General features: G+C 44.5%; 1 long non-coding RNA gene across 1 annotated transcript in view; it reads right to left on the bottom strand.

The window, feature by feature from the left end:
• The window catches only part of LOC308462768, a 34661-nt gene extending 24917 nt beyond the window's left edge, over positions 1-9744 (bottom strand). Inside the window, exons 1-2 of the long non-coding RNA XR_013979331.1 lie at positions 8858-9744; positions 7155-7250 (exon numbers count right to left, since the gene is read on the bottom strand). This is a non-coding gene — a long non-coding RNA (uncharacterized lncRNA). The remainder of the gene's footprint in view (positions 1-7154; positions 7251-8857) is intronic.
• Between the last annotated feature and the right edge of the window lie 2344 nt (positions 9745-12088).

The following is a 12088-nucleotide window of genomic DNA, read 5'->3' as shown; positions in this document are numbered from 1 at the left end:
TGATGCAGCAGGATCTCGTCTTAAGCCTTCCATCAGCATCCATGTGTCTTCCAGTTTCAGAGCGCTTCATCTTGCCTCTTGTCTATCATCTTCTCTTAGTCTCTTTCATCTTCTCTTAACCTTTCAGTCCAGACTTTATTCCGTTCACGCACCAAATAGACCACTTGGTGCAAACAGTTAAATATTCCATGAAGGCAATGGATGAGCTGAGTCTCTTTCAGGCTCCTAAAAACCTGCTCAATCCCACTATCAAATAATGCTGGGCTGGCTTGGAAAGATCATTTCATATTTTGTTATACAGACACCAATCTCAGTGAAGTAATTTTAAAAAATCAGTTTTGAAAAGCAAAAATAATCCATTCATATTTTTGATGAGATTTATGCTACAAAAATACAATAATAATAAGATAAAACAGAGGAGCAAGGAAGCTTCTCCTGATATGCGTGCACAGGATATAATGTAATGTAGAGGTGGCCAGTCTGATGCCATCCAGTTGTCATGGGACTACAATTCCCAGCCACCCCAGTTGGCATTGGTCAATAGATGATGACAGCTGAGGTCCAACAGCATTTGGAGGGCTTGCACTGGCACCCTCACCTCTGGAGCAGACAAGACTGGGATAGATGGACTGTCTGGCCTGGCATCTAATGGAGCTTCCTAAGTTCTGGGGTGATCATATGGTCCTCCTCTGAACTGCTGCCAAAGCTCAAGTTGTGATAGAATGGAAATACAGTGGTACCTCAGGTTACATACGCTTCAGGTTACAAACTCCGCTAACCCAGAAATAGTACCTCAGGTTAAGAACTTTGCTTCAGGATGAAAACAGAAATCGTGCTCCGGCAGCACGAAGGCAGTGGGAGGCCCCATTAGCTAAAGTGGTGCTTCAGTTTGAGAACAGTGTCAGGTTAAGAACGGACCTCCGGAACGAATTAAGTACTTAACCCAAGGTACCACTGTAGAGTGGAAGGTGGGCTGGCTTGTGAGATCCCAGGACCTCAAGACATTGGACAAAGTGACTGCTCACCCCGCAAAGGACTATGGGCATTTTTTCTTCTGGAGCTTATCTCAAGGGCTGCTTCCCATTTCAGAACTCTTCACTGGTACCATGTGAGACCAATAAAACACCCCTTCCTGTGGTGCCTGCAGGACTGCTTTAAAATGTGACCCCTTTCGCGTGTGTGATCAATCTGCTTGCTGTTATGAATGGAAATTTTATGGTGTTGATCGGAGACATTCAGGATTATTCCCCCATTGGAATCCAGGTCCCATCAGTCGCAGACAGTATGGCCAATTCAACAACATTTTGACGGCACCACGTTGGCTACCCTGATGTACATCGTAATAGTGTGAAATGGATTCTTGTCTCCTGTCCTTGTCTAATTTTGTGTTCTCTGGTTGGGGGAGGGGTCTTCTTTTTCATTTGTCTTTATTTTGCTGTTCCCTTTAATTGAATGCTTATTGAGAACTGCAGTTGCTCCCCAGTGTGCTACATCTGTGGCTGTCTTTACAGATTACTTATTTCACATATTGTCTTATTCACAACTATAAAAGTGTAAAGAGTCAAATAAAAAAAAAAAGTTGGTTCTCATTGCCTGCAACTGAACAGATCAAACGGGGGCACTTAGGAGTTTGGGTCATGAACTGTCAATAAGTTGGGGTCATGCCCTTGCAAGTAGCTTTGGAACACCCAGTTGGCATTCTAATTCCTGAGAAAGAAACTGGGTGGGTGGTGGGGAAGCACTGGGGATGAAGTTATGGATCAGACCAAAGGTGGAATGAGAGCATTATGCTGTAAGTCAGCCTCCTAAGGTATGGTTACCAGATTTTTTTCAATGAATCTGGGGACTCCTTTTTCTTTTCTTTTCTTTTTTTTGAAGCTGAGTAGCAACAGGGAGTCAGTAGTGGAGATGGTGAGGCAAAAGATCCTGGGCCCAAGCACACATGCATATTGTATAAAGGTGCAAAGTCCTTCTTTCGCACCTGTGAAACATAAATGCGCAGAGTTTTTTAAAAACTGGGAAATGGTGCACAGCCCACCTGTGATTCCTGAGTCTTCCCTGATCTCCTGCCACCTTCGCCCTTTGTTTTGACAGACTGGGGTAGGCTTGGGAGTTGCAGGTGGGTGGCTGTTGCCCAGGAGGGGCGCAAAGAGCACGGTTTCTCTGCCAGGCAAGGTGCAAAGCCCTTCTTTCGCACCCTGTGAAAAATACATGCGCAGAGTTTTTTTTAAAAAATTGGGCAACGCCTGCCTGCCCAAGACTCCTGAGCCTCCCCCGATCTGTCAAAACAAAGGGGGAAGGGGGCAGGAGATCTGTACCACCGGACGTCCCCAGTTCCCCTTCAGCAGTGGCGGTGGCAGCGAGCAGCAAGCAGCAAGCAGCTCCTGAAGCCAGCCAGAGCCAACTGCGCTACCAGGCTGGCTCCGGGCTGCTGAGGCTGCCGCTGCCACGTTTCCCGGGGACAGATTTGCAAATCTGGGGACATCCCGGGGACGGAATTTGTCCAGGGACAGATTTGTAAATCCGGGGACTGTCCCCGGGAACCGGGGACGTCTGGTAACCCTATCCTAAGGTCACATCTGCATTTAAAGCACATGGCTTCCCCCAAAGAATCATAAAAAAGGGGAGTTCACCCAACCACAGAGCTACAACTCCCAAGAACCTTAACAAACTACAGTTCCCAGGGTTTGGGTGGGAGAGAATCCACATGCTTTAAATGGATGGTGTGGATGTGACCATTCTACAACATTGTGTAATTTAAGCCTCCACCATTGGAGGTCCTCCTCTGGGTACTCACCCATCACTGTTTGAAGTACAGCGGAGATTTACTTTGGACAGAGACTTCAGCAGCAGCAGCAGCAGCAGCAAGAAATTACTTTCTAGTAGAACCTCCTCCCATCCCTTTTCTCCTGGTATCCCAACATCAGATATACTTTTTCACAAATTTGTTTTCTTGAGGGCTCTAAAGGATTCCCCCTCGCCCTTGTTAGCTGCTGTGTCAAGAGTTTTCGTTGTTATTCTTCATTTCATTTGCTGACAGTTGCTAAACTCCTAAGTGATCTTCACCGGCTGCTTATGTGTATGTTCTTGTGTTTGACTGTGGCTGATTTGATGGTTAGCTCTCTTGTAATATAAGCCCTCGAAGGTTGTTTTGTTTTTTAACCAAACCCATTGTGATGTCAGTGGATTAAGTGCCGGGTGCAGCCCAGGTTCAACTCATTACTCAGCCACACTGTAGGCTGGGTGACCTTGAGCCTGTCACTCTCAGCCTTGCCTGCTTCACAGGGCTTCTGCAAAAGGATAACAGGGGCCCCGTCCTGAGGTCCTTGAAGCCAGATAAAAATGGATAAGATGAATTCTGCTTTAAATCTGACGAGCCGAAATCACAGGAAAGTCAGTTCCTTGCTTGAGAAGGAACTGTAGCATTTAGATCAGGGTTAACAGTGGTTTTCTTGACCACTAATGATGCTGTAAATGATGCTGTCATATAGTTATTCCCACAGGCCTCATCTCGTACACAATAGGTCACAGGCAACCTGGCGCTGAGTCAAGATGTCTGCACTCCAGAGTGTCAGCTCTTTGGCGGATGCATCTTGGGAGACTTTGGATCTGAGGAAAATGCTATTGGAATGGTTTATGTTCCCGAAGGGGACTTTACAGAGCTGGAGACCAGGGGAAGGGAGAGGGGCGGGGAGGAAAGATAGGGGCAGTCATTGGCTGCTCTGCAAAAGGTTAAATCTTTGGAGGAGGGAGGGAAATTGACATATTGGAGGATGGAGTGACCTAGAAAGTCCCAGAGGAAATGATGCTATAGCAGGGACATAATGGCAGATTTGTCTCTCCCTTTCATTGGTTTTACACCGGCAGAAATAATGGTGAAGGGTTTGAAGATAATGCAGTGGAAGGGAAGGTGATATTGAAGAATTTGGTTATTGAAGAATGCTTAAAAGCTATATGAAGCTGTTTTATACTGAGCTAGTCCATTAGCCCATGTGGTCTGCCCTTGTCTCCTGTGACTGGCAGTGCCACTCCAAGGTTACAGGACCTGTCGTGCTACCTTTCTAAAAACTGGAGACAGCACGGATTAAACCATGGGTTCTCCGCTGGTTTATGGACCATCTCTGATGACGCTGCCCACTCACCCCCAACTCCAAATGATCACACCCAGTGACTTCATGTTAGTGTTTGTGCTACTTGCCGCAGCCAGAATGTCAGTAGCTTCCCATTGGAAATCCAACTCACCTCCCTCCCGAGAGGAAGTGACTGGCAAAAAATTGCACTGCCAGAACAGCTGACACACAAACAGAGAGTTCTTAATGGCTCATCAAAAATAGACCACTTTTATTTGACTTGGAATAAGTTTTTCTCTTGTGTTAACTCATCGGCACAGTCCACTAAACCCCCTGCTCCACAGATAAATATATGTGGAGAGGCTTTATCGAGAACTAATTTGATTCACCTTTTTCTTCGTATATGTGATAAATGTATGCTACATTGCATTCTCAGTTGTTTCCCCCTTCCCTCTGTATTCTCATTTTATTTTTCTATTTGTATTTTATGCATTCATTATTCTTACTGCATTTTGTATGTGCTTATGTCGATAACCATTCTGTGTGAAGAATGGCCACAACAACAACAGTTTCTTATTTTAAATAAATAGTAGATGTTAAACAGCATTGGGAAGTCACTCTTTGTTGTATTTGTTTTGATTTACCCAATAAAGTCTTTCAAAAATAATAAAAAAAAACCATTCCACAATAGCAAAACCAGCACTGGAGACAGGAATGTACCCTGCAATACCCCATAGTGTGGGGCTCAAACTAGTCTCTCAGTCCTACGCTTTGGACATGACCTTGCAGGTAGGAGGTATACCTGCTGGAATAGCAGCGGATGGACCCTGTTCCTTTGGCCGATGGAATAGTCAGAGCTGTGTTCTGTGAATCCCATCATTCTTGACCATTGGCTGAGCTGTCTGGGGATGATGGGACTTGTAGTTTAACAACATCTGGGGGCTTATGGTTGAAGAACTCTGGGCCAAAGTGCTCTTTCCCCTTGCTTCTGCAGTGCAACCTGACCGTTGGAGCTGGGTGTTTTTCCCCAGGGACAAGGTCAGAAGAAACCAGGCACTCTGTCATGGCTCCTTCTCTAGCCACTGAATGGGGACAGGCTAGTCTCCCCCCTTGCCATGACGCACATGCATGAAGCTCATGCACAAGGAGAGGCCCCTTTCCAACTACATGCCACTGAAGAAGAACGAGCAGGTCTTTCCAAAATACCTCTGTTGTAAACAGTCCCTTGAAATCTTCTGGATTTCAAGGTCTGGCCAATCGTACCTTTGTGTTTCATCGCTGTGGTACAGTTAGCATTTGAAAGATATATTCAGTCAGCACTGAATATATTCAGATGTTTTAGAACCTATTTCTGTGCTATTATACACTGTGCCTGCATTGCAACATTGCAAAGCCACGTAAGATTCATTGCTTATTATTGTACGTTCCATTGCCCACCAGCTACAGACTTGCTTTTGTAACTTGAAAAAAATTCTTTCAGACCAATGTGATAGAAATATATCCTATTTGGACCTTCTTCATTCATTTGTAACTATTGACTGGCCAGGGATTATGTCCTCTTCCTCCTCTGCCTTCATCCTCGGCTAACCCCATAGGAGCTGCCATCTAACAGAAAAGCTATTGACAACCAAACAAAATTCCAGCGCCTTTTCCCCCAGTTGCCTTCCTGTTTAAGGGCTGCTTGTAGAGCAAACTGTACCAGAATGAAGGCAATTTCTTCTGTGTCTTAGGTTTACTCCCCATCCCTGGTGGGTTGTTGTTGTTTTTGTTGTTTGGGTTTTTTTTGTTTGGACGAGTCATTGTCAATCTGTTCTATTTTAGCTGTTCTATTTGGCACAAGCTGGGGAGAAACTGGTACACCCCGTCATCTTGATAGTTCCTTTCATATTTTTTGTTATGTGTTTTTCTAGTCCCCGCCTGCTTTCTAGAGAATGGAAAAGTCGCACCTCGCCTCCATGTAGCAGGTGGGCACAGAGCCGCCCTGTGCTAGTACCAGCTGCTAAACAGATTGGCTGCTAGGCAGGGACCTTCCACAGAGAAACAAAAGCTTCTGCCTCCCCAAAGACGATCCTACTCTGTGAACGGAGAGAGTCTAATTTTAATCTTGGGCCTCTTGCTTTATGCAAGTCGCTTGAGTGGCGGGATAAACAGGGACAAGTGGGAAAGAAGGAATTTCTGGCTTGCTCCGCATTAATTTTACACAAAATGTGTGCATGTGTGCCTATGCACTAAAAGGCAGCTGACAGCCTCTTCTTGGTAGATTTGTGCTGAGAAATACTTGAATCGTTTCGACACTTTATGCCTAATGTGAAAACAGTCAGCAAGTGAGATAGTTTGTGAGCAGGGGAGGGAATTAGATCCTGTTTGCATCTTAATGAGAAATGACGTCATTCGCTCTCCTCGAACACGGAAACCAAAACACAATTATCCTTTGAAATCTGCACTTCTCTGAATTTTCCAGTGCAGTTTTCCACCAAAATAACATGTACAAAAGTGTGTGTGTTAAGGGGCAGTTTACATAAAAATGAATGTATTAATTAACGGCAAAACTGATTTCCGAAGAAGGCTTTTCTTTCGAATTTGGATGATGCAGAGACAGAAATTGCTGGAGAAACAGGATTGAGGAAAACACTTGTAGGGCGCCAGCATCTGCTGACTATTTGGGAAGGGAGGAGCTTGAATTTAGGAAGTGACCTATTGCATCAGACGAGATTTCCCTCTAGTCTGGGATCCTGCTTCATGCAATGGTCAGCCATATGCCTCTAGGAAGCTCACAGATCAGATGTGAAAGGCAAAGGCAGAGGTATTCAGAAGACCCTGCAATAAAACGTTGCAGTGCATCTTCACCTCCTAACAGGAGCATTCTTTCTGTTCAAGGAGACAGATGTATGCCTTCCTACAAAATTATAATTTGTTAGGTCTTTAGTCAAATCATTCTTCCCTCTGTCCTCTCTGTGTTCCATTTTTCTGTTCCAATTGACACTCAAAGTTCTGGGCTCTTGGCGCATGCTTGATCCTTGTTGGGTTGTTTTTGGGGATATATATATCTTGCCCCCCTGGGCTTCTTAAAAATAAGTTGCTTACCTTGAGGCTTAGCCAGACATCCCAACACTTTCCTTGTGTTCCTTGGTGGCCCCATTTTGGACTCTGATCCTGTCAGCACCCAGCCACCTGAGTTTGCTGTTAGAGGGAATTAGGGCATGGCCTCTCAGTATGGAGATACCATTTAGCTATCACAGGTAGTAGCTGTTGATGGACTTATTCTCCATGAATGTGTCTAATCCTCTCTTAAAGCTATTTGTGCCAGAGACCATAACCAAAATCAATAATTCTGATATGCACTGCAGCAAGGCTCAATGAAACGGGGAATCTCATATACAGACTGATAGAGAAATACAACTTTAAAAAATCTACAGCTATTCATTTTACTCCCAGAACACATGTTGAGAGGGCCAAAATGAATAGTCAGGTCAACCTCTGCAGGTAGTAGCAAAATCAAAATCAACTCACAGTGTTGCTCAACCGTGGGTCCCCAGATGTCGTTGGGCTCCAATTTCCATCATCCCCAGACAGCATAGCCAGTGGTCAAGGACGATGGGAGTTGCAGTCCAACAACATTGGGGGACCCAAGGTGTTGGCATCAATGGAGTGAGGTGGGCATACAAGGCTGGATTCAGCTAAAGGGTCCTGCTGGCCGAAGCCCACACCATGACTTCCACTAGCCTAATAGGGTTCGCCCCATCTCTTCCCCTGAACCCAACTGGCTCTTGGGAGGGAAGGGGAAGAGATGAACAGCACAGAGGAGCAGGAGAGGGGACATAGTTCCACAGATGGCATGATCTCCTTAAAGCGGCAATGAAATCCTCCCATAGGGTTGTACGCCATGCTAGTCATACTTGGAGTAGCCCCACTGAAATTAATGAACATGCCTAACGTAGGTCTATTAATTTAATAGATCTACACTGAGCAAAACCTAGCTGGATACACACTGTGCAGTTCTGAGGCACTGGACTAGGGAATGCAGAGTACTGGGTGGGAGCCAGGAGAGAGGGATCTGAATTTTGCATATTGGTTGGAACTTAGCCAAAATGTTTGCTTTAGGCCTGCAACCTAGAAATAAGATGGGTTAAGATGAACCTTTGACTAATGAATGTTTTAGATGAAGCTATAGATAGATGAAAGAAAAATGGAGAATAGCAATTATTGTTGTTCCATGCACGTTTCTTCCACAGCGGGGACACACACACACACACACACACACACACACACACACAGAGTGTTTTTAACTAGCTCAAAGTCAGCCTGTGGTACAATCTCACAGCTGGAGGATGTTGTCCGCCTAGCTGTGTTTCATGTCTTACTGCCCCAGGGGAATGGTTATCTCATGATTACCACCGTACCTCTTGAGCTTTAGTAGTACATAATTTATGCACTGAAGGAGAAAGACAACTAAATTAGGTGACATTATAAAAAAAAAGAGAGAGAGAAGCAATTGGAGGAAAAAAACCCTCAAAGCCCCCAAAACAGCACAAATGCCAATTGGAAAATAACGCTGACAATATTATTCAGAAGAGGCAAATTGGAAAGAAAACAAGGATCTTATTTCATATGCTTATGAGAGGGAAAAAGTATCTCTGCAGCTTTTCTCTCATTCTGGAAAACAAGGCAAAACGAGCTTCAGTACTCAGAATAAAATGTGCTGGTAAACACCATGCTCTCCAATGATTTTGCGTAGGAAATGTATGTAATTATAACCAAGAACAAAGGCATATTTCTTTCCCACCTACCTCCTTTCTTTTCCAAAGAATGCCTCCACTTTTTTTTTGTTAGACACTCTGCATCCTAGCAATGTATGAATATTTATTCCTTAAGATGCTTGGTACATAACTTTTGTTCTTCCATTATTTGAGAAGTTGCCAGTCAACCAGGACCCACCCACTCTGGAGAAGCAAGTTCCCACACGTGGTTTGTTTTTATAGGGCTTCTATCTTGCTTTCACGAGCTTTGCTTTCAGTTCATAGTTACGCTTTGTTTAGCTAGTCACCATAATAATGAAACTTGTATTGACTAGCACCAAGACTGATGAACAGCCTTTTTTCTAATTGTTTTCACATATGTGGAGCAGGGGACTGGGGGAGCCCTATTTTGGACTCAGATTCATTGCCTGCTAAGGAGTAAAACTAGGAGTGGGGAACCTTTTCCAGTTGCTGGAAACCACAGGAAGGTAGAGTGCTCTTGTGCTCAAATCCTGCTTGAAGATTTCTCACAAGCATCTGACTGGCCCCTGGGAGAACAGAACACTGGACTAGACAGGCCATTGGCCTGATCCAGTAGGCTCTTCTTATGTTCTACTGCAGCCAAACGTATGCATTCGTATTTCAGGGGGGCATAGGGTCAATAGGACCATAGCCAAAGCAGGCAGAAGAATGGATGTGTCTCTTACCTTTGTACAGCAAGCTGCATTGCAGCCACACATAGTCAAAGGTTTCTATACCCAACAGCCTCTCTTCATCTTCATCCAGACAAGCAAGAGGCAGTGTCATGGTTTAAGACACATTTCAGCCAGGAAAAAGCACCTGACCAGGGTGTGGAGCAGAAACGGCGAGAGGTGTGGCCTGGGGACAGGCCCAAGGGCTGGAGAGAAGGGCAGGAGGACCATACTTGGCCCCCAGGATGTAAGCTTCGCTAACCCTTGGAGTAAACCATTGGCATGAAATGAGCCGGTGACAATCCACTTCCCATGGTGGAGCAACAGGCCTGCATTCCATGTCTAAAGGTAAAGGTAAAGGGATCCCTGACAATTAGGTCCAGTCGTGGCTGACTCTGGGGTTGCAGCGCTCATCTTGCTTTATTGGCCGAGGGAGCCGGCGTACAGCTTCCGGGTCATGTGGCCAGCATGACTAAGCCGCTTTTGGCGAACCAGAGCAGCGCACGGAAACACCATTTACCTTCCCGCCAGAGCGGTACCTATTTATCTACTTGCACTTTGACGTGCTTTCGAACTGCTAGGTTGGCAGGAGCTGGGACCGAGCAATGGGAGCTCACGCCGTTGCAGGGATTAGAACAGCCAACCTTCTGATCTGCAAGCCCTAGGCTCTGTGGTTTAACCCACAGCGCCACCCGCATCCCTGCATTCCATGTCTACTCCACAACTAATAGGACATGGAAGATCAAAGGCCAGCTTCCCCCCCCCCCAAAAAAAGCGGGGTTGGGGGAGAGGTGGAGTAGGCTTTTGTGAGTATGGAAGAAAGACACACACATTGATAAGCACAAAGAGAGAAAACAACTTCTCAAGAAGTACCAAATGTTGATCTCAAAATGTTGAGTACCAAATGCATCTCAGAAGGAATTATTTCTTTCTTTTAAGGCTGGTTTGAAAACTATCATACAAACACTTTATTTCATCTATACTTATTAATTCATCTATTAAATTGAATATATATGCTTAAGCAGACCTAGTTGTAGGGCAGCCTTCCCCAATCATGTGCTCTTTAGATGCTTTGGACTACATCTCCTTTGATCCCTGGCCATTGGCTATGCTGGCTGAAGGTGATGAGAATCGTAGTCCAAACCAGTCCAATCCAGAGGGTACAAAATTAGGGAAGGCTGCTTTATGGTAGCCTCCTCCACATTTAAACATACATTCCACCAAATCTTGATAATACTGACCTTAATACTAACTTCTTTGCTCAGGAGCTTATACAGTCCAAAATGGAAATGCATTCCCAAGCACTCCAAAAATATTTCCCCTCAAGTTTGAATATACTGAATTTCTTTTTCTATACTACTGCTGTGTTGGTTTGATGTTGTCTTTCTGTTTTAATGCTATCATTTCTTTTTATATTGCAGTGCAATATAGCAGTGCTTAGAGTCCCGTCCCCCCCAATGAAGTGGTTTATGAATGTATGTATTTATACTAAGAAAATGCACATTGTTTGGTTCATGGTGAAAGAGGAGGCACACCCACCCTTCATGGGAATTGCATCATCACCTAGTAAACTGATGAACTACTCATTTACAAATCCCACTTTCACTCACCATCAACTAGGCTGGTGTGGCAGATGGGAGCAGGAGCCCAACAACATTTGGAGGACCACAGGTTCCCCATCTCTGTACTGGGGGTCATTCACACAATCCATCTGAGCCCATAACAGTTGTGCTTGTCAGTTAAGCCTGTTGTCAAGGGATGAGCTGGTTTGTGTGAAAGCTGGCTGCTACTGCCAGACATGTGCTATGCCAGTGAAAGCCAACGTGGGGCCTTCCAGATGTCATTAGACTACAACTTGCATTGGCTACAATAGTCAGTAGTCATGGATGATGGGACTCATAGCCCTACAAAATCTGGAGGTTGTTGTTTTGGCTGCTAATGCACTATGTTGAGTCTGATTTGGCTTTCTGCATGCCATTGCAATGGAGGCTTATCAAGGAAATGTGAAAAGCTGATTAGGGTTTGGTTTAGCTTGGCACAGGTTAGACAGCAGCCATCATCTTTTGACTCTGTTTTGGGTTGAGCTGGTGGTGCCATGGGCTATGTGGGTTGCATAAAGAACACAATTGCTACAGGCTCAAATATTGTATAAATGAGGCCCTTGGGAGTTTGAGAGCCAGTGGATGGTATTTATTCCAGGTTAGTCAGCACAAAATAACCAACACAAATGAAGGGAATAAAATAAACAATTTTGATTAGAAATATGTCAACTAAAACTGACATTTACCCCCAGAAAGTAAAATAAAGAAAATGTAAAATATTCATGAGTTGTACTTGGATACAATTGTGCTTGTTCATCAGCCAAAGCCAAATACAATGACCAATAGAGTTTGGCTGCTAAATAATTAAAAACTCATGTCTGTTATGGATTGTGGTCTTCTAATGCCAAAACGTAGACTTCCCATGCCAAAATACACAAAATAAATAACAGTGCCCATTTTTGCAAATTGACCCATTGCTGGAGAGCCATAAATACTTAATTACGCTGCAATTGTTATTTGGTCTGCTTGCTTTTTTTCAGTTATTTTTG

Source organism: Podarcis pityusensis, assembly GCF_964106645.2.
Source record: "Podarcis pityusensis genome assembly, chromosome: 14".
NCBI lineage: Eukaryota > Metazoa > Chordata > Lepidosauria > Squamata > Lacertidae > Podarcis > Podarcis pityusensis.
Note: the sequence above shows the minus strand (reverse complement) of the source record. Positions and strands in the feature narration are given on the sequence as shown.